General features: G+C 44.5%; 1 pseudogene; it reads right to left on the bottom strand.

The window, feature by feature from the left end:
• Positions 1–1,893: 1,893 nt before the first annotated feature.
• Positions 1,894–23,523, bottom strand: part of LOC125175081 (60 kDa heat shock protein, mitochondrial-like) — a 56,323-nt pseudogene continuing 34,693 nt past the window's right edge.

Below are 23,523 nucleotides of genomic sequence, written 5' to 3'. Positions count from 1 at the left end.
ACAGCGCAGAGCACCCCACAAGGCCTGGCCTATGTCGGCTGTTATCATGATGTCCCCGTTTTGTTCTTTCCAGGCATTTCGGCTGTTATTTTGGCATTATATCAAATATCTTAAAAAATATCTCTTCGGCATATCATTTGGAGAGACTCTGAGAAACTAATTTTCTCTTAAAAAACCATGTAGTTTCTTCTGTTTGAAATAAAAGTAATTATAGATCTTCCTGTGCTTACCCTGGGGTTGCATCCCAATACACCGATCATGAGTTGAAAATATCATTAGGTCGAAAATGCAGTTAATGCCCCAAACCTACCAAACATCATAGCTTAGCCTAGTTCACCTTAAACGTGCTGAAAACAAGTACATCAGCTAGGGTTGCACAAAATCATCTAACACAAAGCCTGTTTTATAACAAAGCGTTGAATGCCTCATGTAATTTACTGAGTCTACACTGAAAGTGACAAACAGAATAGTCAGAATTGTTGAGCCTCCCGACCGCGTGGCTGACCCCGAGCTGTGCTCGCGGCCGCTGTCCAGCATCCCGAGGGAGGGTCGCGCATATCGCTCGCCCGTGCAAAGATCCAAATTCAAACTTCAAAGTACAGTTTCTTCCGAGTGCACGCCACTTTCACACCATCGCGAAGTTGGAAAATTGTAAGTTGAACCGTCACAAATCGGAGACAGTGCACGTACTTGTTATACGCAATTTTCCGGGCCGGAAAAACCGGACAGTGTTTTAAATGGCTTATCTAGCTCATAAATCATTCCTTTCGTTATACGTTTTCCTGTTTCAAAGTTTCAGCAACATTAGCTGCTAAAGTCAGCTGCGGCAGCTACTAGACTTGCCCCTGGTGCCACGAGTAACGACAGAAGCAGGCAACTGCGTGCAGCGGGTCTCGGTCGTGTATTTCTGCCCAGGTCCTGCCCTCCCCGGGAGGAATGGGGCCAATTGTTCTTTGTTGATTGTAACAAATCTGAACACGGACAGATTGGAGCGAGGGTATTTTATTTTCGTTTGGGGACATCTATCTTTTTCCCTCAGAGGGAAGCTTCATTTGCATTTTGCCAGTCACGCGCAGATGCTGCGTCTAGAAGCCTGAGTCAAGGGAGAGCACACTCCCCGGGGTGCCTTTAAGCACCCCTCGCTGAGTGCCCCTCTAATCGGGTGCCCTCTTGGGCCACGCTTTGATTTAGTCCCAGGTGACCCCCAGACCAAGCCCCGCCTCGTCCACACACACTCTTTTCCAATTCTCCTTCTCACTGTTCCATTCTTGTTGCACAAACTTCAAGTCATTTCAACGTAGGACCAGTGCAGCTTCTGGGAGCAAGAGGCTCAGAGGGCCAGCACGTAGGAGGCGAGGGTTTCCCGAAGCAGCTTTCATTCTGAGCTGGAGATGAGTTGCTCTTTGGGTTCCGGTGCAAGTCCACGCACTTATCTGCCGGTTTCTCGAAGGTAAACTAGACCATCTGCCCGCGGCCGGTCACCCTGATAGGGAAATGGGCAATGTGTACCCGTCTCATGTCCTCACGGCCGCTTTGCGAGGTAGGTATCGCTGCAGCTCGGAGACACCCAAGTAGAGTGGTTTAGCCACAGTAAGAGTTTTCTTTCCCTCGTGTGGCACAAAGTCCAGACAATTAGTAGCCCAAGGCTGGTGCAGCTGCTTGAGGGGTTCGCGGTCAGGAACCCGAGACCCTGCGCCAGCAGCCCGAGCACGCGTCTCCTGTCCTCATTGTCGCAGGACGGCTGCCCCTCCTTCAAGAACAGCCTCTGTGGCCCCAGGCGAGAGGAAAGGGAAGGGCAGAGAGTAAAAGGCATGTGCCAGCTGAGTCTGTCCCTATTTGTAAGGAAAGCAGTAACTCTTCTCGAAGCCACGTCAGCAGGCTTCTGGCCACCTCTCACTGACAGGAGCCGGCCATGTGGTCACCACTGGGCGAAGGCAGCCTGGGCCGGGAGCGCTTCATCTGGGACAACACCTCTCCGAAAAAGGTACGGATGGACAGGGAATGGAACTGGCGGTGGAGCAGAGTCTGCTCAGGACTAGTATTCCTGTTTCGCTGATGAGGAAACAGCTTTGGAGAAGCGTCAGGACCTGCTCGAGGCCACGCACCTGGTCAGATCCGCCGTCTGGGCACGGGCACGTATGAAGTGTTGCGGAGGGCAGGAGCGCGAGGGAACCAGGTCGCTGTTCCTCCCCCACCGTGGCACAGACACAGCTGGAATTCAGATGTAAGGAATGGTTGATTTTTGTGTTCCTGGGCAATCTCTTTCATTTATTTGCCAGGGGTGTGGCTATAGTTTGTGCTTCCCCCGTTGTACTGATGGCAAAAACCTCAGGTGACTTAATCCGACGATTTACTTGGTCGGTGGTGGAACTGGGAACCGTGCCAGGTTCCCGATCGGTTGAAGGGAGATGAGCGTTGCGCCCTGTTGGATGCGCCGATGTGCTGCCCTGCTCTATGAAAGACAGCCCGGAAAAATCGAAGAGGTCGAATGCCTCTGGGATCAATAACAGCATCTCCATCATGTACTTTGGTGAGGTTAACTCCGGAATTTAACGTTTCTTGCAGGGTTGCTGGACGTGGGTCTGTGACCATTCAGAAAGCTGGGAGGTGTTCTGGCAGATGGGCAGCAGGGTTCCTTGGTTCCTTCTTCGGGGCTGTGTAGAACATACCGGTTGGAAGGAGGTTGCTGCCAGCCTTGCGAGCCGTCTCTATCTACCAGTTCATTTCAGTGTCTCCTTCGATTCATATAGTACTATATATACATGAATAGCGTTGGATTCTAGTTCAGGTCAGAAGAATCCCAACATCCAAATGCAAATCTCCGTAGGTTATTGATGCATAAAGGTGGACCCTTGGCTCAAAATACTGTGCAGCTCTAACCTAGCCACTCCCACCGCGTGCCTCGGTCCCTGGATGTCTCAGCCACTTCCAGGCCTCCACCTCCAGGCCTTTGCTGGGTGAGGCCATCCACTGGGCGTGACCTTTCTCCTTACCTCGACCTCCGTCAGAGGAGCCCCTTTGCACCCTTCCAGTCCCAGGTTAGCCATCCCTCGTCCTGTAGGGCAGGATTAGGACTCCTTCTGAAGGACTTCCCTAGTCCAAAGTCAGAACGAGCCACATTGTATGGTTAGCAGATAACTGGGGTGATCATGCCATTCACTTAAACTGGAACCCTCAAGAAGCAGTGGCAATGCTGTTAGTAATCGCACAAGAATGACCAGCATAGACGAGGACATGTGCTCAACCCCACTGATGTCAGAGATGTTAAAATATGAACATGAAAAAGGATACATCTTCTAATCAGTGAAATATGGCATTTAACGTTTCGGATCGTTCGGACAAGCAAAAATCGGGTCTTCTATGGCCTTTGTGCGTTTTCTATTGTTATTGGCTGTTTGTTTTGTTTTATTCTTTTATCCTTTTTTAAAAATGTTTTTATTTATTTTTGACAGAGACGGAGCACACAAGAGTGCAAGCAGGGGAGTGGCAGAGAAAGAGGGGGACACAGGCTCTGAAGCAGGCTGTCAGCAGAGAGCCTGATGAGGGCTCAAACTCACTAACCCCGTGAGATCATGACCTGAGTGGAAGTCAGACACTGAACTAACTGAGCCACCCAGGCGCCCCTGTTTGTTTTTTCCCTTAAGTGACAGAACCTCACATCTCATACGGTGAATGCTTGGGGCAGAATTTGATCAGTGTATCTGGAAGATTCTTGGTTGGCACTGTGTGTCAAAGGCCTTAAAATCATTCATACCCTTTGACTCCACATTTCTATCTCTGGGAATCTATCCTATTGAAATATTCAAAGTCTTCCAAAAAATGTTGCTTATGTTTATCATAGCATTAGTGAAAAACAGGAAATAATTGAAATATTCAACCTATAAAGTAGGTTAAATAAATTATGGTACAAATTGATAGGATTTGCAGATAGACTACAAAGGGCCATTGAAAAATTATTTTGTAGAAGTCGATTTAATGGAATTTTGTTAAGCAGGAAAAGATTTACAAAATATTCAGACAATTCATTTTTATTTGTAAAATGTTTGTAAAAAGGGACCTATAGATGTTTTCTCTATATGTCAGAAAAGGTGGAAGGATATATACACTAAAAATTGTTTATGACAATTTGTTTTTCCCTGTATGCTTTTAAAATATTTTCCAGATGTAAATATAAATAACTTGAAATTATAAGAAAAGAACCTAATGTGTACTTTTATATTAAAAAAAAAAACCATTTTAGGTGGTGTTTCTGTGTTTCTATATTTCACCTGACTCCAGGAAAAGGGATATTCTTTTGAAACACATTCTCCCCAAGACTGGAAGCTGGTTTGGGATAACGAAGCTGAGCATCTTGTCTGCCTAAACATATTTTCTTTTTGGCATACAAAGAGCCAAATTTGTACCTAAGATCACACTTTTGTAGTGTTCTTCTAAAGAATGTTTTCTGGGGTTCTTCTAAAATTCTTTCTCATGGAGCTGTACCAAACTGACCTCAGGGCCACCTTAATAAGCATCTAGAAAACTGTGTGCACTTTCCAGCAGAAAAGCTGACTCCCTCCAGGTCTTACGGCCCAAGATCCCAGCCGCCTTGCAGAATGATGATGTCATACCGTGGCCAACGGCCGCAGGGGGCACAGCTTTTCCAATGCCCGTCCCCACGCCTTAGCCTCAAGCCTCTTGAACATCAGAAGATCTGTACTGAACGTCACAGAGTCAAATGTAGGAGGGGTGTTTCTATGTCGGGTAATTTCCTGTTGTCTTTCATTTCCACCCTTCCACATGCTACTCTGTAAGTCCAGGGCTGGAGGACGACAAAATACATTCCCAGTCTCCCTGCTGCAGATACCGTGCTAGACTCGGCCAACAGAGACATCAGCTGGAGATCAGATAGGAGGACCAAGAGAGAAGCTCTCTGCTCTGGTTCCTGTGTGGCGGCGTCGTAGCAGTAGGAAAGGGTGATTCCAGATTCAGCAGGGAAACCCCAACAGCCCATTTCTGCAGTTCCAGTCTTGGTCTAAGGATGTTCCGCATCTTCCCAGCACAGCAGCAGGTGCGAGCTCATGGGCTCCAGCCCAGAGGTACAAGTAGTTTCTGATCTCAGGGTATCGCTCCTTTCCCCATTGTTCTTCCACCCCTTCTAAGGCCTCCATAACCAATTTGCTTAAAAAAAAAAAAAGTTTAGTTAACATCTGTCCCCACACTTAGTTACAAAGAAAACATCTATCCTCTTAGCAAGTTTCAAATATGCAGCACAATATTATCAACTACAGTCACCGTGCTGTACATGATATCCCCATGACTTATTTCTTTTATAGGTGAAATTTTGTCCTTTTAACACTCTTAACCCATTTTGCCTACCCCCCCCCCCAAGCTCCTGCCACATCTGGCAACCACTAATATGTTCTCTGTATCTATGATTTTGATTTTTGTTTGTTTTAGATCCCACATATAAGCGAGATCATATGGTATTTGCCTTTCTCTGCCTGACTTATTTCACTTAGCATAATCCTTATCCATGTTGCCTTAGATGGCAAGATTTCATTATTTTTTATGGCTGAATAGTATTCCATTTCTACCTTCTTTATCAGTGGACAGTTAGGTTGTTTCCATATCTTGCCTGTCATAAATAATGCTACCATGAACATGGGGGTACAGACACCTTGTCAAATCAGTGTTTTCATTTTCTTTTTTTTTTTTTAATATTTATTTATTTTTGAGAGAGAGAGAGAGAGAAACAGAGTGCGACTGAGGGAGGGACAGAAAGAGAGGGAGACGCAGAATTCGAAGCAGGCTCCAGGCTCCGAGCTGTCAGCCCAGACACTGACACAGGGCTCAAACCCACAAACTGTAACAACCTGACCTGAGCTGAAGTCAGCTGGTTAACTGTTAACTGACTGAGCCACCCAGGCGCCCCAGTGTTTTCATTTTCTTTGGATAAATACCTACGAATAGAATTGTTGCATCAAACGGCATTTCTATTTTTAATTTTTTGAGGAACCTCCATACTGTTTTCCATCATGGCTGCACGAATTTACATTCCCACCAACAGTTGCACGAGAGTTGCCTTTTCTCCGCATCCTCACCAACGCTTATTAGTTCTTGTCTTTTTGTAACAGCAATTCTAACAGGTATGAATGAGATGATTATTTCATTTTGGTTTTGCTTTGCATTTCCTTGATGGTTAGTGATGCTGAGCACCTTTTCATATACCTGTTGGGCATCTGTGTGTCTTCTTTGGAGAAATGTCTATTCAAATCCTCGGCCCATTTTTTTAATCGGAATTTTTTTTTTGCTATTGCATGAGTTGTATGAGTTCCTTATATATTTTTGTTATAGACTCCTTATCATATATATTATTTGTAAATATTTTCTCCCATCAGTATGTTGCCTTTTCATTTTGTTGAGGATTTCCTTTGCTCTGTCAATTTTCTGTATTAGGTTTTGTTTGAGATACCTAGATGGTTTTTAAATTCTTGATTGGACCATGAGTGATATACAATAATAGCTCAGATGATCAAGTTTATGGCGTTTATATTTTAACATTCTGAAAACTGATACTTCAACACCTTCCAAGAAGTTGGAAAGCCTACTTGGAAAATCTTCCACCTCCCCCACCCTTTGAATGCCCTTTGCCTTTGAGATGGGAGCAAAACCTTGCTGTGGCAACTGTTGGATGTATAAGGGGGCACAGGCCATAAAGGTTTTGAATAGCCGTGACCAGGCTGCAACCATCCATAGTTACCCACTTCCTCTTCTAAGACCCAGAAAAAGCCTGGACAGAAAAAAACACCTATCTTTGCTATCCAAATGAAGTATGCCCAAGGGTAATTTGGGGTGGGGCCTGGGGGAGGGGTGTCGCGTCCTGGGAAGGAGGGAAAGGAAGGGCTTACAGAGGAAAATGTGGAAGCTAAGGTTTGAGCAGTGAGAACGGGAAATGAGGGAGCACCGCTGTGGGACACTCTAGAGGCCTTGTCCCCTAACAAGGAGAGTTAGCTACATAAATCCTCTGAGTCTATACGATTCGGGAGCCTTACATTGGGATTCCTCCTAAAGGCATTGTGAAAACACCATCAGAGGTCACTTAACATTTAGTATACAGAAAACTAGCAAAGCAGTGTTTTCAAAAGGGCAACTGCCCTCACCCCCCCACCCCCCCCCCCCCCCTAAACAGCACACACACCGTATTGACTTCTGATGGACTCTAGCCCATTTCTCTCGACTGGCAGAAGAAATCCCAAGCTGGAGTCCCTTCATTTCTCCCTCTTGCCAAAAGGGCAGTGTGGGGCGCCCCCAATCCTGTGAGACAGAAAGGAGGGGCCTGGAATGAAGCTATGGTCCAATATTGGGGTAACCGAGGGCCAGTTCCTCTGCTTGTCATTTCTATGTCCCAGCAGAACTGCATATAGTCGGCACTCAATAAATATTTATTGACTCAAATTTGGTATGCACTTCTGTGCATGCCACCCCCTCTGCCTCTTCTCTGCAAGTCTACCAACTGGAAAACACTTTGCAATTCTGTTTCTGAGCCAATACACATCATCATTTCTTTTACAGACCTTCTGGGACTTGGATTAGTTTTAAGAAATCCACTAGCATTAGGGAGTCCTATGAGAGGGTGCGAGGATAAAGAAAGACAGTCACTGATCAATATATTTTTGCTGACTGGTGTGCAGCTTGGATGTTAACTAGTATCAATGGCAACGAAGTGGCTCACTTCTTGGGTGAGACTAACTTGAAATCTCTTTAGAAGAAAGAGGGCATGAGATGAGCTTTCCCTTCTGAGAAGTAGATTGGCAGGGCTTACTAATTAAAGTTAAAAGCAAATGTCTGAGTCACACTTCCTGGCTTTCTGGCTCCTTCCTTTTGGTCTCCCACTTATTTCTAAAACATGTGCTGCTCCACTGGAAAACACTGCCGATAACACATTTGACACTAATGCAGACACTAATGATTTTAAGTTTTTCCAACCAAATCTGAGAGTTTGTCTGTGATACAAATAAATATGTGCCTTGGGCTGTGATTCTTTCAGTTAAATTCTTGGGAATTCCACACACTCGTTTCCCCCTTTCCCTCTAAAGCATAAAGGTTTTCACAAACGCAGGGTGTACGCATTGGAGGAGGGCGTGATGTGGGAACTTACTGAACTCCGGGTTGATAAAATCCCGTGGGGCTTTGAGAGTGACTGCTCCCACTTTTCTCAAAGTATGCTGAGAGGAAACTTGCAATTCGTGGTTGCATAGCACACACTTCAAAAGGAGCCTCCTTATGGTTTTGTAATTGATTTTCAATTTTTTAAGTGAAACAATACTGCAAGTCTGGCAATAAAAAGCATTGATTTCTTTCTTCCTCATTACCAAGCCACAGGTCCACGCCCCAGAGGCAACCATTTAGTTCAGCTGTTTGTCCCAGTACTTACCCTCCTATTTCTAAATAACATGCTATGCTGCAATTTCTTGATTTACCAGTGTTGGAAATGATTTATTGACGTCCTATTAGGTTAGATAAGGATTTGGCACTCTTACAGATCACCTCCTTCCCTTTCCATTCTACCCATTTTCCTAAGATGCTATTTCAGGAACTAAAACAGTTAGCCAGTGTTTACATTTTTACAAGTATGTAAATATTGGTCACTTCTAAAGCAGGATGGCACTTTCATCTTCTCATCTCTTGTACAAGTTTTTGTTTTTCCTGGAGTTGACCACTGCCTCTATTTTTTCCATTTACTTCATTTTTCTATGTATCCATGTCTATTTTCCCCCCGTATCTTACAATGGATCTGTCAAGTATAATCAAATAATATATATTTTTTTAAAATGTTAATGTTTTAAACTTTATTTTGGAGAGGGGGGAAGGGGCAGAGAGAGGGGGGAGGAGACAGAGGATCTAAAGCAGGCTCTGTGCTGACAGCAGTGAGCCTGATCCAATGTAGGGCTTGAACTCATGAACTGTGAGATCATGACCCAAGCCAAAGTCGGATGCTTAACCAATTCAGCCACCCAGGCACCCCATGTTTTCTAAATGACCAAGTATATAGGTGCTTTATTAGTTCTCTTGATTTTCTAAAGGCCTCTCTTCCACGGCCCTCTATCCTTCTTTATTCTGGACTAGGTATAGACTACTCCCAAGGTTCCCTTCATGATTCTTCTGTGTTGTTTCCTTTGTTTGATGAATCTAAAGTTTTCCTCTTTGCTTTCCTCTCTGCTTTCTTCCTTCTTTGCTTAAGCACATCCTCCAGTAGTTTCCCAATACTGGTTGCTTGAGAAGCAAATTTCTTGAGTTTGTACCCACCTAAAAATTTTGTTTTCAAATTTGATTGATAGTTTGGAAATGTAGATTCTTTGATTCAAAATCAAATCAATCATACTTTTAAATTCATTGCTTCCATTATGCTGTTGGGAAGATCAGTGTCATTTGGCAGCCCAATATTTTGTGTAGGATCTATTTTTTCTCCTTGTTGGAAGCTGTCACAAGTTTTTGTTATTCCTGGTGTGCTTGGTGTGGATCTTTTCCACTTCCCGAACTGGATGAGTAATGTGCTCTTTCAAGTTCTGGAAATTTTTCTTGTAATGTTTAATAATTCCCTTCTTTCTCTTTCTCTCATTTTTCTTTTTCTCATTTCTCTTTCTGGAATTCTGGATCATTTATGTAATTGTCTTCTTTGCCCTATCATTCATATTTTTGACTTTTTGTCCTATTCTCTGGGAATTTTCCTATACTTTATCTTCTAGTTCTGTTATCTAATTTTTTTATCATTTTAGTTACATTTTAAAGTTTTCAGACTACTTTCGTATTTTCTGTTGTTCCTTTTCCATGGTATTCTGTCTGTCTGTCTGTCTCTCTCTCTCTTTTTTGACTGAAATATGTTTTCTTTTATTTTTAAGAGGATCAGTTTAGTGAGTAGGTACATTCATGTAGTGGGGGACAGGGTCCAGGAGTGTTTTTCTCCACTTTGAGCGGGCAGGGCTTGTAGACTAGTCAGTGTCCAAGGGCTATTGGGTTGCATTCAGGCCGGCCTCGCCCCCAGTGCCAGGATCGGGAGGCTTTCCTTCAAAGTCTGCAGATTCTCTAGAGAAGAATCTTTCAGTCTTCTGCCTGGAGTAGAGGTGTCTAGATGCCCACAGTTAGGGACAAGGTAAGGCAACAAGAAAGGAACTGCTCAGGATACAGACTTTCATTCCATCTGCTACCGTGAGCCCCATACCTCTCTGGCACCTCTCATGTGCTCATGTCACTGAATCTGAAAAGTCTGAAAGGAATCTTTTTTTCTAGAAAAGAAACTTCTCATCTCTTGAGGGTAACAGTGGGTGAGACCCAGGGTTCATCCACTCCGTATATAGACAAAGCTAGTGTTTTACCCCTGCTTTGCCCTTCAACTTCTGCGGTTTGGTGTTTTAGGGCCCTGGGATTTTTCATACTTCTGCAGGGTGGGCTCACTCCTTCTCAGCACTCAGGCTATGACTGCCTCCATGTGCAAAGTCAGAGACCATGGCTCCAAATCCTGTTTGCTTCCAAAGATTTTTAGAAGTCTCTTGTCTATGTCTTTTTGCTTCTTGTTTTCTCTAAAATGAATCTAATTTTATTTCCTTGCTGTCATTTTAGGGGAGTTTCAGCAGGAAGCAAAGATAAAGGCTTCTGTAAAATATTTGCAAATCATGTATCTAATAAAGGTCCAGTCTGTTACAACTCAACAATAAAATGACAGACAACTCAATTTAAAAATGGGGAAAGGATTTGAATGAACATTCTTGCAAAGAAAGTATACAAATGGCCAATAAGCACATGAGAAGATGCTTATCATTAGTCATCAGGGAAATATGAATGAATGTCACAGTGAAATACCACTAGGATGGAGACAAAGTACCAAGTGCTGGCAAGGATGTAGAGAAATTGGCACCCTCATACATCACAGGTGCTGTCAGGAATGTAAAATAGGGCAACATTTTCCTTCAACAGCAAAAAAAAGAATCTAGGATCAGACTATTGATCATTAGTCCATCTACCTGGTCATTGCTTCATTTTTTCAAAAGGTGTTTATTGAGCACCTGCTATTTGCCACACAGTGTTTTAGATACTACTGGGATTCAGTTGGGAGCACTGCTCTGTGCTCATGAGGTTTTTAGTCAAGATGGACACTAATCAAATTGCACAAATACTCAATTATAACTGCGATAAATGCTGCAAAGGAAAAGCACTCTGCTTCTGTAGGGGGGTGTAATAGGAGGGCCCACCTGGGCTGTGTGAGGACTGGGGAAGCATCCCTCAGAAAGTAACTTTGAACTGAAATGAAGGTGAAGGAGAGTGTTCTAGACAGGAGTAAAGACCCCGAGGAAAGAGTATGTAGGGAGTGTTGGAGGAACTTCATGAAAAAAACACATGTCTGTTTCTTGGAAAGCACAGCTCAGAAAAGAGTGAGTTGAGGCTGAAGCAGTGTTCCAGGGGCAGAAATATCCTTAAGGCCATAGCCACAATTTTGGTCTTTATTATAAAGGTAATAATAGGTCATGGAATGTTTTTTTTTTTTTTTAATTTTTTTTTCAACGTTTATTTATTTTTGGGACAGAGAGAGACAGAGCATGAATGGGGGAGGGGCAGAGAGAGAGGGAGACACAGAATCGGAAACAGGCTCCAGGCTCTGAGCCATCAGCCCAGAGCCTGACGCGGGGCTCGAACTCACGGACCGCGAGATCGTGACCTGGCTGAAGTCGGACGCTTAACCGACTGCGCCACCCAGGCGTCCCTGTCATGGAATGGTTTTAAGCAAAGGAGAGATATGATCCAATTTCTATTTCTTTGTTTGGAAAGCTACCCTGGGCTTCTGAATGCAGAAAAAGTTGAGGGGAGCAAGCCTCAATGAGAAGTCATTGTTAGAGCTGTCCAAGTGAGAAAGCCAGTAGGTAGGCAAAGGCTTGGGATGGAGATGGAGGGAAGTGCTATTTAGGTGGTGTTAGTGGGCTTTGACAATGGATGGGATATAAGGTGTAAGGACAAGGGAGTTGTCCAGAGGAATTATTGGTGCCATTTGGGGAAAAGAAAGGTTTGTGGGGGAGGGGAGGGAGACCACAAGTTTGGTCCTTGACTTGTGTGTGAGGAATTTGAGCCATAGGAGTAGAAACGCTGGGGACAGAGGGGCAGCTGGATATGGGGGCAGACATGGAGCGAAGTGGGCCGGAAGTGTATATGGGGATGTCATGGGCATGCAAACTATTGACATTTGCTTCCTGTGCAGTTGTCACTGCCTTAACAAGGGCAAGGTGACAACAGTTAGGCAGCAGGAGACCTCAACCGAAATCTACTTTTCTCAAATGAAATCAGTAAACATGCTGACAGTTCACGGTGTACAAGGCTCCATCCTAGAGGCTGACAGGGAGTTAGAGTGTAGAATTGACACTGTAGCTGAAAAACAAATAAATAAGAACCAACCCAAATAAGAATACAGAAGCCAAGGAGCGGACCACCACCATGAGATGTCCTGAACGGCATGCAGTGACTGCTGAGCATGAAGTACAACCATGAGCCTCCTGGGTTGTCTGACCAGCTGAAAATAATACCACAGTGTCCACACTCCTGCGTCATCAGGAGCTTTGCTGCCACATTTCCATTACCTCTCCTTTTGCTGTAGAAAATAGCAAATGCCATATTCTTTCTTCCATCCAATACCCCTCCGTTCCTGTGTTCCTCCCTCTCTTTCTCATGCTCTGTCCTTCCTCATCACCAGGCATCTAGAAGCAGAGATACCCACTTTCTGTGTCCAGGGGCAGCATGGACTCATAAAATGTGAAAATGAACCTCTGTGTCTGAAAAGCATCAAATCCAACTTTTTATTAAAGTGAGGAAGGGAGGGCTTTTTTTCAGTAAAAATCACAATCCTTCCCAATAGCCTCCAAGAGGCTCCTGCTTACATCCTGTTGACCAGAACTATGTCTTGTGGCCCCCTGTAGCTAAAAAATATTCATCTTCCATACTGGAGATCGGTATTGAAAAAAAAGTATCGGAATTGGTGTTGGGTTATTCAATCACCAGAGTCTGCTGTTGCCTCTTCTTTGTTTCTGTAACAGACAGTCAGGAAGTCGTACCTATAAGTAGATGATAGATTGATCCAGTCAATCAACACCTGTCAGGTGTGTGTATATATGCACTATATGTAATGTTTATCTTCACATATATATACATATGCATATATATTATACATACACACATAGAGAAATACATATATAATAAGGTCAGGTGAGCTAAAGTTTCCACTTTACATTTATTGCGAAAAAAGACAATTTCATCTTAAGAAAAAAACAAAAATATTTTTATTTTTGAGAAAAAAACTATTTTTCTTTTTTACTGAGAGACTGTGTGTTCAGGATTTTGCGGACACTATTTTGAATCCTTAAGAACAACCAATGCAGACATTATTGTCCCCATTTCGTAGCTGGGGTCTAACAATATACCACTGCTTAGCCGGGTAGAGCAGGATTTGGCCTTATTCCTCTTTGATTTCAAAGCCAAGGGAACACAGAATCCAGGACAAGGAATCCCCAGAGGAGAACAGGCAACCCTGGGAAGAACATCTGAGAACTGCTCACTCCCAGGTGGGCAGAAATGCTGAGAAGTTGCACGTTGGAGAATTGGTGCCACTGAGTGGGGACCCAGCAAGGAGCTTCCTTCCCCGGGTTTCCATCCTGGCTTCTCTCTGGAGAATCATCTAAAGCCCTTAAATTTCTCTGCGTCCTAGAGCAGAGGGTCTTTCTCATCTTAGGCGCATTGGAAACTTTTTTCTCTGGTGAGAAATAATTGCTCCCCTGCCAATCAGAACCAATGAGCAGAGGCCTGAATCCATGCTAAATCCCAGGTAACTCAAGTACCAACCAAATTGTTCCAAACTTGCCACCTACGTGCCAGGTGTGATGCTGGATTGTGTCCTACATTGTGGGGGGAAAGTGTTGCTACAAAAAATGGCATTGGGGTCATTAGCAGTTGTAACAATGTTAATTCCTCAAATTTTATTCCTGAATGCGGTTATGTAAGAGAATGTCCTTTTTCTTAGAAGGTACATGTATAGTATTTAAGGGTCTACGGTCTTGGTCTCTGCAATTGGCTCTCAAATGTTTGGCAAAAATAAGAAAGGAATGAATAATGTATATATTTCATATGGTTCAACCTTATAAACGGAAAGAGAGAAAAAAAATGATAAGGCAAAATGACAAAATGTGCACATCAGGTGAACAAAATGTGAGCTCCAGGTCAAAGATTTGTTGGGGTCCACTGAAATATTTAGGTCTGAGAAACTTTTCCTAAACAAAGGGTTAAGTTTTTAAAGGCTCTAAGGTGGAGTAACATGCTGTTGTGCAGTGGGCATACTAGAACACTCTGTAGTAGGGAGATGCTGTAATTTCCAAGTTCTGCATAGGTGTTGCCTCCCTTTCTCCACAAAGCATTCTCCAAGCAGACCTTGAATCCTGCCCAGATCATTTCAAAATCCCTCACAAGGTTCTCAAAAGCTGCGTGTCTCAGAAGTGTTGCTAATGGGCTCATCTGCTAGGAGTTACCTTGACATTTGACTTATGGCTTTCCCTCATTCTCAGTTTGCTGTGAAAGACGAAGTGGTTTTCCAAACTTGGCAGAGTTCAATGGCCTTTCAAGGCAGAGTCTTTAGCTAGAGTTCCATGGCCTTGCACTTCACATCTGGAAGTTCCATTATGTTTTCCCAAGCTTCTCTGCTAGGAGTCGCTCCACCTACTACTACCATTAATATTACATGTTTTGGCAAAGAACCTCAGAGTAAGTGCTTCTAGAAATTGCCCCATCAGGTGGATCTTCCCTGAGGCCTTCCTCAGAGTGCATCTTCCTGAGCCTGCTGAACTGGTGACACTGAGAAGGGGTTCACTCAGCTAAAGCTCTAAGACTCATCAGCCCACTTGGGTGGTGAGCGGTGGGGGGGGGGGGGGGGCGGGGGCGGGGAGCTACAATTCCCAGAAGTTGTCACCACCTCTATCTCATAGAGGGGTTTGGGTTCAGTGTGATTTCCAGAACCCAGAAGAAGGGAGTTGTAAGGAACAACCTGCTATGAGAAGGGTATAGGCTAGACAGAAGCATGCTCACTGAGAGAGAGCCCTGGCCTCATGCATCCCACCTCTCACCTTCTTCAGGAACTCCCCTGCCAAAGTCAGTTGGAAGCCGGAGGCTAAAGACCCCATAGAGGCAAGTCCCTGGAGCAAAGAGTGTGAGTCGGGAGGGGCAGCTGGAATACATCTAGCATATTCTATTTCCTCATCTGTAAAATGAAAATAATAAAAATAACAATAAACAAGACAATGTAAGTAGACAGTCAACTTAGTGCCTGTTGTTTTTATTACATTCCAGAAAGGAAGTCTTTATAGGAGAACTCTTCCAGGAGGGAGTTCTGTTCTTTTTGCTTTGCTTTGCCAGGAAGGAGTCAAGAAAACCCCACTAGTGTTGCTAATGTTGCTAGTTGAACTAATTTCTGATTTCAAAACTTACCACAAAGCTACAGTAATCAAGACAGTGTGATATTGGCATAAGGACAAACATAGCTCAATGGAGAGCGAGGAGTCCAGAAATAAACCCTTGCATTTTTTAGTCAACTGATTTTTGACAAAGGTGCGAAGACAATTCAATCGGGGAAAGAAGTTTTCAGCAACTTGGTATCTATGTGCAAAAGAATGAATCGGGAATCCTACCTCATACTAGATACAAAAATTAACCCAAAATGAATCTAAGAGCTAAAACGATAAACTCCAAGAAGAAAAAACTGGCGTAAATCTTCATCGCCTTAGATTAGGCAAAGATTTCTTAGAACACTTAAGGCACAAGCAATCAAAGAAAAGATAGATTAATTTGACTACATCAAAATTTAAAACGTTTGTGCTTCAAAGAATACTATCAAGAAATTGAAGACAACCCTGGAGTATATATTGCGAGTTATATATACATCCAGAATATATAAAGAATACTTACAACTCAATAGTCAAAAGACAAGTAAGCCACAAAGGATTTGAGTAGACATTTCTACAAAGAAGATATGCAAATAGTCAATGACAAACACATTAAGATGCTCAATATCATTAGTGACTAGGGAGGTGCATATCAAACCCATAGTGACATACCACTTCTCACCTGCAAGGCAAGGAGAGCTATGATAAAAAAGACGTACAACGTCAAGTGTTGGCAATGATGTGGAGAAATTGGAACCCTTATAAACTGCTAGTGGGAATGTAAAATGGTGCAGCTTCTGTGGAAAACTGTTCAGTAGTCCCTCGCCAAGTTTAATATGGAGTTAACATATGACCCAGCAATTTCACTCTTGGGTAGATACCAAAGAGAACTGAAAATATGTTTACACAAAAAGTTGTACACGAATAACCATAGCATCATTATTTATAACAGCCAAATGTGGAAACAACCCAAATGTCCATCAGCTGATAAACTGGTAAGTGAAATATGGTTTATCTGTACCATGGATTATCATTCAGCCCCCCCCCCCCAAATACAAAGATGAAGTATTAAAACATGCCACAACATGGATGAACCTTGAAAACATAACACTAAGTGAAAGGAACCAGACCAAACAATCACATGTTACATAATTCCACGTATATGAAATATCAAAAGTAGGTAAATTTATGGAGGTAGAAAGTAAATTAGTGGTTTCCAGAGGAAAGAGGGAGGAGTAAATGGGGAGTCACTAGTAATGGATAAAGGGTATCTTTTCTGAGATGATGAAAATGGAATTACATTGTGAAGATAGTTGTGCAAGCTTGTAAATATGCTAAAACCCACCAAATTATACACTTTAAAATGGTGAATTTTGTGGTATGTGAATTATATCTCAATAAAGCCATTTTCAAAAAAAACATTGGACAAGTTGATATAGGGGAAAAGAAAATTAATAGAAAAAAGGTAGAGCTGAGATACCCACCCAGAAATTGCACAGAGGGAAAAAGAGATGGAAAATATGAAAGAAAAATGAAGAGATATGAATAAAAGACTGAGTAGGACCAACATAGCCTCAAGGAGAATATAGAATGAATGGAGAAGAATCATGTTCAAAGACATAAAGAATCAAAGTTCTTAGATTGAACTTTGTATCTCAGATTAAACACAAATGAAGTCACACCTTGTTATAATGTCATAAAATAGCAGTACATCAAATACAAATAGATTATCCCAAAAGGTGCTAGAGATCAAAGAAGTATTGCTGTCAATGTGCTTGGCTGTTCTTTTGGAAGTAGGCATCTTAAAAGAATTATGGTTGCCTCCAAACAAAGTGGTACCTTCAAAACGCTGAAGGAAAAGAACTCTCCAACCAAACTTCTATGCTAGCTAAACTATGACCCAAAAATGCCAGCAAGGCCATAGATATGTTCTGAAAGAAACACTAAAGTATGTGCTTCAGCAGGAAAACAAAAGCGAACCTGGAATAGCGGAATGGAAGAACCATTAAGGAGCAAAGAATTGGTTAAGTGTTGGCAAATCTAGACAAATGTTTCTGGACGTGATCTGTTTGTGATCCTTTTGGGATGATGGTGTTGGGTCACTCTACTCCACTCACACTGGCAGTAAGCATTTGAGTATGATTTTCATTGGTCTTATTTGCAGCCAATATACGTTATGAGGCCTACATTTTTGCAAGAAATATTAGTTTCTTCCTCCTTTAGTTTTGGGCAGTTTCTCCCCAAAGACCCTAAGCTCTGTAAGAGTGGAAATTGTGCCCACCTTGCTCATCTGTGCCTCCCTGATTCCAGGATGAGGAACTCGGTATGTGTTCCATGCACCTCAGTTGAATGAATAAATGAACTTGACCAATGAGTACAATCTTGAGTTTGTTGTCTGCCTTTTGTCTCTCTCACCTTGCTTGCTCTGCCACTGTCTAGACACCCTCCTCGCCTCAGGTTAGGTGTTCCTCTAGAACACCTTCCTCTCTGCCAGCTCTGTCTCACCATGCCTGGCTGCCCCTCTGTGCATATGCCATCACCCCACCCCAGACCTCCTGATGGCTCCCCAGGTGAGTGCCCTTGCACTGGCCTGAGCTCTGCTCCTCTGGACTGCCATGACTACCTTGGGCAAGAGCGCCTACTTGCTTTGCCCCACCTAATGGCTGCAGAGTGAATTGCGTTTTGAGAATGGAAGGGAAAAACAGGAAGAGAAGGGAAGCCAAGGGGAAGTGAGAGGAGAAGAGGAGGAGGACGAGCTATTTTTTTGTTTTCTAATCAATCCTGTTTCCTTCACAAAAACTATATTTTGTCTTGAACCGTGATCAATTCTATTCGTGTGGTTCCCTCTCTGCATGCAATCCCTCTGGAATTGCCCCTACACTTGCCTTCTGAAAATCTATTCGTTCTCTAACACAGAAGACAAACGTCTCTCTGGGGTCTCCGCTGATCACACACACACGTGCACACACACACACGCACACACCTGCACATATGCACAGGCACACAAAGAGAACTGTTCACTAGATCACCTGAGTTCCTAAAGCCCTGTGCACAGCTTCTGTAATAACATTTAAGAGATTATATGATGATTGATTGTTCACAGTCAGCCCCCACTAGACTGGGAATTCTTTAAAGTCTGAAGTCCTCTTTTGCTAGCACCGCCCCCCCACCCAGGCTGGCATTGAGTGAGTACTGAATGAACTGCCAGTTGCTTTGGCATACACGGGCAACCTTAGTGTTGGAGAGCTGGTGGAGTTTGAGGCACTCCTTGAGTGGTGGTGTGCCTTTTTTTCAGCTTCTTTAAACTTTCGTGGGCAGCTTTAGATAGCAACCATTTTATTCTAAACTCAGATACGTTCTGTAGGACAGGAGGGGGCTGATTCAACCCGATCTTATGCGACGACTAACAACTACCAGAAATTCACCCACAGCATTCTCATGAGAACTCCGGTGCTCAGCAGCAAATTAATTACTATGGCTCATCAGTAAAAATCTATGCATTTTCAGCCTCTATTAGACTACAAATAAATTAACATGACAAAATTTTCAATTCAGAAAACAATGCCAACATATGAAGAACTGCATAAAGCAACCCGAGTGCAATTAGAGAGGAAGAATCCAGTACACCCTACAGGAATCTCTCTGACCCTGAATTCCTGCAGAGGAAAGGTACCCAAGTGTGCAGCACTGGCGCTAATTTAAATGTCTTTCCTGTAATTTTGAATTCAGGAACTCAGGTTGCCCTGGTATTCCTTGCTTCGCAGCCTCGGAGAACTTGTCATCCTCTATCATTTGTGTTTAGTTTCACAGTTAAATGTACACACCAGAAGCAACCCTCCATCCTCTTTTATTTACTTCTTTCCCTTTCTCTCTCCCTCCTCAGACGGCACTGGGTAGGGTGGGCCTGGCTCCGTTCCAAGGTTCACTGAACATCTGGAACAATTTTTCTATTGTTCTTTATCTGAGTTTGAAAAACCGCAAATAACTTTGCTAAGCACCATTTTCCCTTAATTTTTAAGCCTGCCCAGATTTCAGATGTATTTCTGTCCCCTGCTTCTGATTCACGTATACCTTACTCATCGAAGCTCACTTGCATTTTCCATCTTCTTTATGACCCATTTGCTACCCAAGATGTTTGGGCAATCTTTGCAGTCTTTTTCAGCATAGTTTAACCTTTTTTCTTCCAGGAAAGTAGACCACTGACAGATTAAAGGAATAGGCATCAGGAACGCCCGGCTCTCACACTCCCTCCCTGTAACACCACCCAAGAAAAGCTGATGGTAAGTCCAGATCCTGAAACCATGTAGTGAAGTGTACCTGCTTGGCAAAGAGGCCCCGCTGGGCACAAAACAGAGGGTTATTAGTGCTGTGTTGTAATTCATGTAGAGAAACTATAAGGATTAAATGAAAGGATTTTTGTACACATAATGAAAGTATACATCACAAACATGCTCAAAGAATGGCTTAAATTTTTTTTAAGTTTATTCATTTTGAGAAAGAGAGAGAGAGCATGAGCAGGGGAGGGGCAGAGAGAGAGGGGGAGGGTGAATCCCAAGCAGGCTCCGCACTGTCAGTGCAGAGCCCAATGTGGGACTCAATCTCACTAACCATGAGATCATGACCCGAGCTGAAATCAAGAGTCAGACGCTAACCAACCTAGCCACCGGGGCGCCCATGAATGGGTTTTTTAAAAAACATTTTTGTTGTGGTAAAACATGCATAGCATAAAACTTACTGTTTTAACCATTTTCAAGTGTATAAGTCAGTAGCATTAAGCAAACACCACCACCATCCATCTCCAGAAGTCTGCAACATCCCCAGCCGAAGCTCTGTGCCCATCAAATACTAACTCTCCATGCACCCCTGCTGCCACCCCCGGGGAGCCACCACTCTGCTTTCTGTCTCTATGAATTTGTCTATTCCAGGGACTTCCTACAAACGGAATCATATAATATTTGTTCTTTGGGTCTGGCTTATTTTACTTAGCATAATACACTCAGGTTTCTACCATGTTTGAGAACATCGTTCCTTTTTAAGGCTGAATAGTACTCCACTATGTGTACGTATAGACCACATTTTGCTTATCGGTTCATTCATCAATGGACATTTGGGCTCTTTCCACCTTTTCACTACTGTGAATAATGCTGCAATGAACTTTGCTGCACAAATACTTGTTCAAGTCTCTTTCAATTCTTTGGGGGTATACAACTAGGAGTAGAATTGCTGGATCATATGGTAATTCTATTTTTAATGCTTTGAGGAACCGCCATAACGTTTTCCATAGCAGCTGCACCATTTTACATTCTGACTAGCAATGCCGAATGATGTGGGGTTTTTTTAACTGTCTACATTATCAATGCCTGTGTAGCCCCACCAACAAGAACATGAGGGACAATCTGTTTTTCTCAGGAGAAGGGCCAAGGGCCAAGGTGGCGATTGCATCGCCCTTGTATTCAGGATGTCTGTCGTTAAAGAAATAACCGTAAAGGTACCCAGAACGCTCTTTCTAGTATACTGTTGTTAGACGTTCATAGCCAAATGCAGAGGTGTTCCGGCTAGATTGCATTGCACTTTTATCGTATGTGTGTATCCAACAATCACATCCCAGCTACATTTCCCTCTCTGTGCACTCTCCTCCCTGCCAACTAAGCCACCCAGTGAACTTTTGTGTCCAGTTAGGAAGCATCCCCTTCCTCAAATAGCAAGTAGCCCCTGGCCTCACACCCAGGCTCTCCTCCCGATTTCTGCTTGCTTCTCACTTGGGGGAAGGACGGTGCTAATGTCCTATCCTCTGGGAGTCCCCAGGCTGGTCCCCGTCCTCAGTGGGACCAGCTGACAGATGGGAGGGGCAAAACGAACTTCTCAGTGAAAGCTTTGCATGGGCTTGAAGAGCAAGCTCATCTCTGTGTGTGGTTCTTTGGTTCTCCCCATCATCACCATTGATACCTTATTATACCTCACCCCCAGCCAGGTTCTCTGGCCCAGGAACAGACTTCTATACAGTTAGGAGCTGGGAGGGTGTAGGAAGTGTCCTATGACAGACTGAACCCCCGGGAGGGACCCCACTTGACCAGTGAATCAGGAACAGGCCCCCGTCACCATGTAGACATCCGAGTGCCCCTGATCCATACAGTGTTGGCTGTACCGGTGACCCTTACAGGGCCTGCTGAAACTATGATCGACTCCCCTGCTCAGGAATGGCGGTTCTAGCTCTGATTAGTTTTTCTTGTGAGGGGTGGGGGTGGGGGTGGGGTCACGTAACTGCAGACAGATGAGCCTCACAGGCTGTAAACTGGGCCAGGGTGGCCCGTTTCAAAGGCATTAAGGAGGGAGCCAAGAAAGCAAAGAGGCAATTTCCTCTGGCCACATCACAGAAATGTTGGGCAGGTTGCATCTAAATGATTGCAAAGAGCCTGGAAAACTCCAGGCCACAGGCAAACCACAGCCACGAATAATTACACCCCCACAGTATCAGGGTGAGGAGGGTTTCCCACGGTCTCAGGATGAGAGCTCCCAGCTCAGCGTGTGGTCCCCAGACAAGGTCAGAAAGTCAGGGTGGGAGTGACTGGAAACTAGATAGGACCCTGGGAGAAAGGGACCGTCAGTCAGGAACTGAATAGCATCCTGACTATCAGGAGATGCTGGGAACCAGGCAACAGGCAGAAATGCTGGGGAGATCCGATGAGGACCACACGTGGAGTGTTGGAGAGAACATCACTTTGGGGTCAGCCAGACATGGGTTCACATTCCAGCTCTGCCACTGTCTTCTTCTGTGATCTCTCCCCCCACCCACACACAGACTCTGACAGGAGGAGTTGGAGGCAGGTAGTTGATTTGGGAGATAAGGCCAAGAGACCTCATCTTGGGGAAATGAGGGAGAGAAAAAGATATGGCAGGAGTTATCCAGCAGTTAGCGCTGTGGGAACGGAGGCACAGGGCTGTTCCCTGGGAGAGATGTCCACCAACACCCTTCCATCATCAGTCGAGGCTGCTAACTCTGTGGCCTTGGGAAATGGGGCACTTAGGTGGAAAGTTCATGGGGTTGCCATAGGCAGATTTTAGTATGGAAACGTGTTGACGGGATATGGGTGGGCTCCAGCAGATACTTACTTCCCTTGGGACCTTGGACAACCCACATCACATGCTCTGTGCCACCACGCATAGTACAGACAAAAGCCGCCTTCTTCTGAGGAAAGTGGGTCCTGCTCGACCGGAGGCTCTTTGTTCTGCCAACAACCTCATAGGCTTGGTTCAGCTCCTTGGGTGTGGAGGCCACAGTGCCCAGCCTACACGACCTTGCAGAGCAGAGGGAGGAGAGCCGAGAGCGCCTGGGTGAGCAGGAGGGAGGGGTTGTGGGAGGAGAGGTGATAGGATGGAAGAGGGGAGGCCAGAGAGAGGGCAAAGTCATGTGAATCCTGCAGCCCAGAGTCTGTAGTGAAGTCTACAGAACTCGAGAAGAACCCAGTGCGGGTGGATGCGCCAGGCACCCGTGAGGGGCTGGTTCCATGATCAAACTGGTGTGGGGACAAGTAGGGACAGCAGGTCTGAATGGGTGAGCCAGGAACAGAGGCCTGAGAGCTCCTAGGGACCGGTGGAGATTCTGAAGAAGGCTTTGGGTCTCTCTAGGCCGTGCTAGTGTCCATGTTCACCCAAAGCGGCTTCTGAAATAAGGATTTGGGTGCATGTGGTTTGCTCAGCGAGGTGATCCAGAGATGGGAGTGTGTTAATGAGTGGGTGTCCACCGTGGTCAACCGGTGATCCCCCCTGCCAGGAATAGTTCTCTGAGGAACTATGTGGAACAACCTCAGGGTTGTCCCAGGAGGAATAGAAAGCTAACTTTAACTAGAGGCCGCCTGTTTGGGTGAGAGCTGTCCCTCGGGTGTGAAACCCCCACACTTGTAGGCTGCCATGCCCAGGCTGAGCAAGCTCCTGTGCTGCCTGGGAGGGCCTCAGTTAGGGAGCGGGAGGACGCAGACACTGGGAGTGGCAGCTGTCACACGTGGGGACTCCTCTCAGCATCATGTGAACCCTGAGGTGAGCAGTGGGAACATGTAGCTTCGGGTACACCTACCTAGAGCTC

This window comes from Prionailurus viverrinus, chromosome C2, assembly GCF_022837055.1.
Source record: "Prionailurus viverrinus isolate Anna chromosome C2, UM_Priviv_1.0, whole genome shotgun sequence".
NCBI classification, from domain to species: Eukaryota; Metazoa; Chordata; class Mammalia; order Carnivora; family Felidae; genus Prionailurus; species Prionailurus viverrinus.
This window is presented reverse-complemented; position numbering and strand designations above follow the sequence as displayed.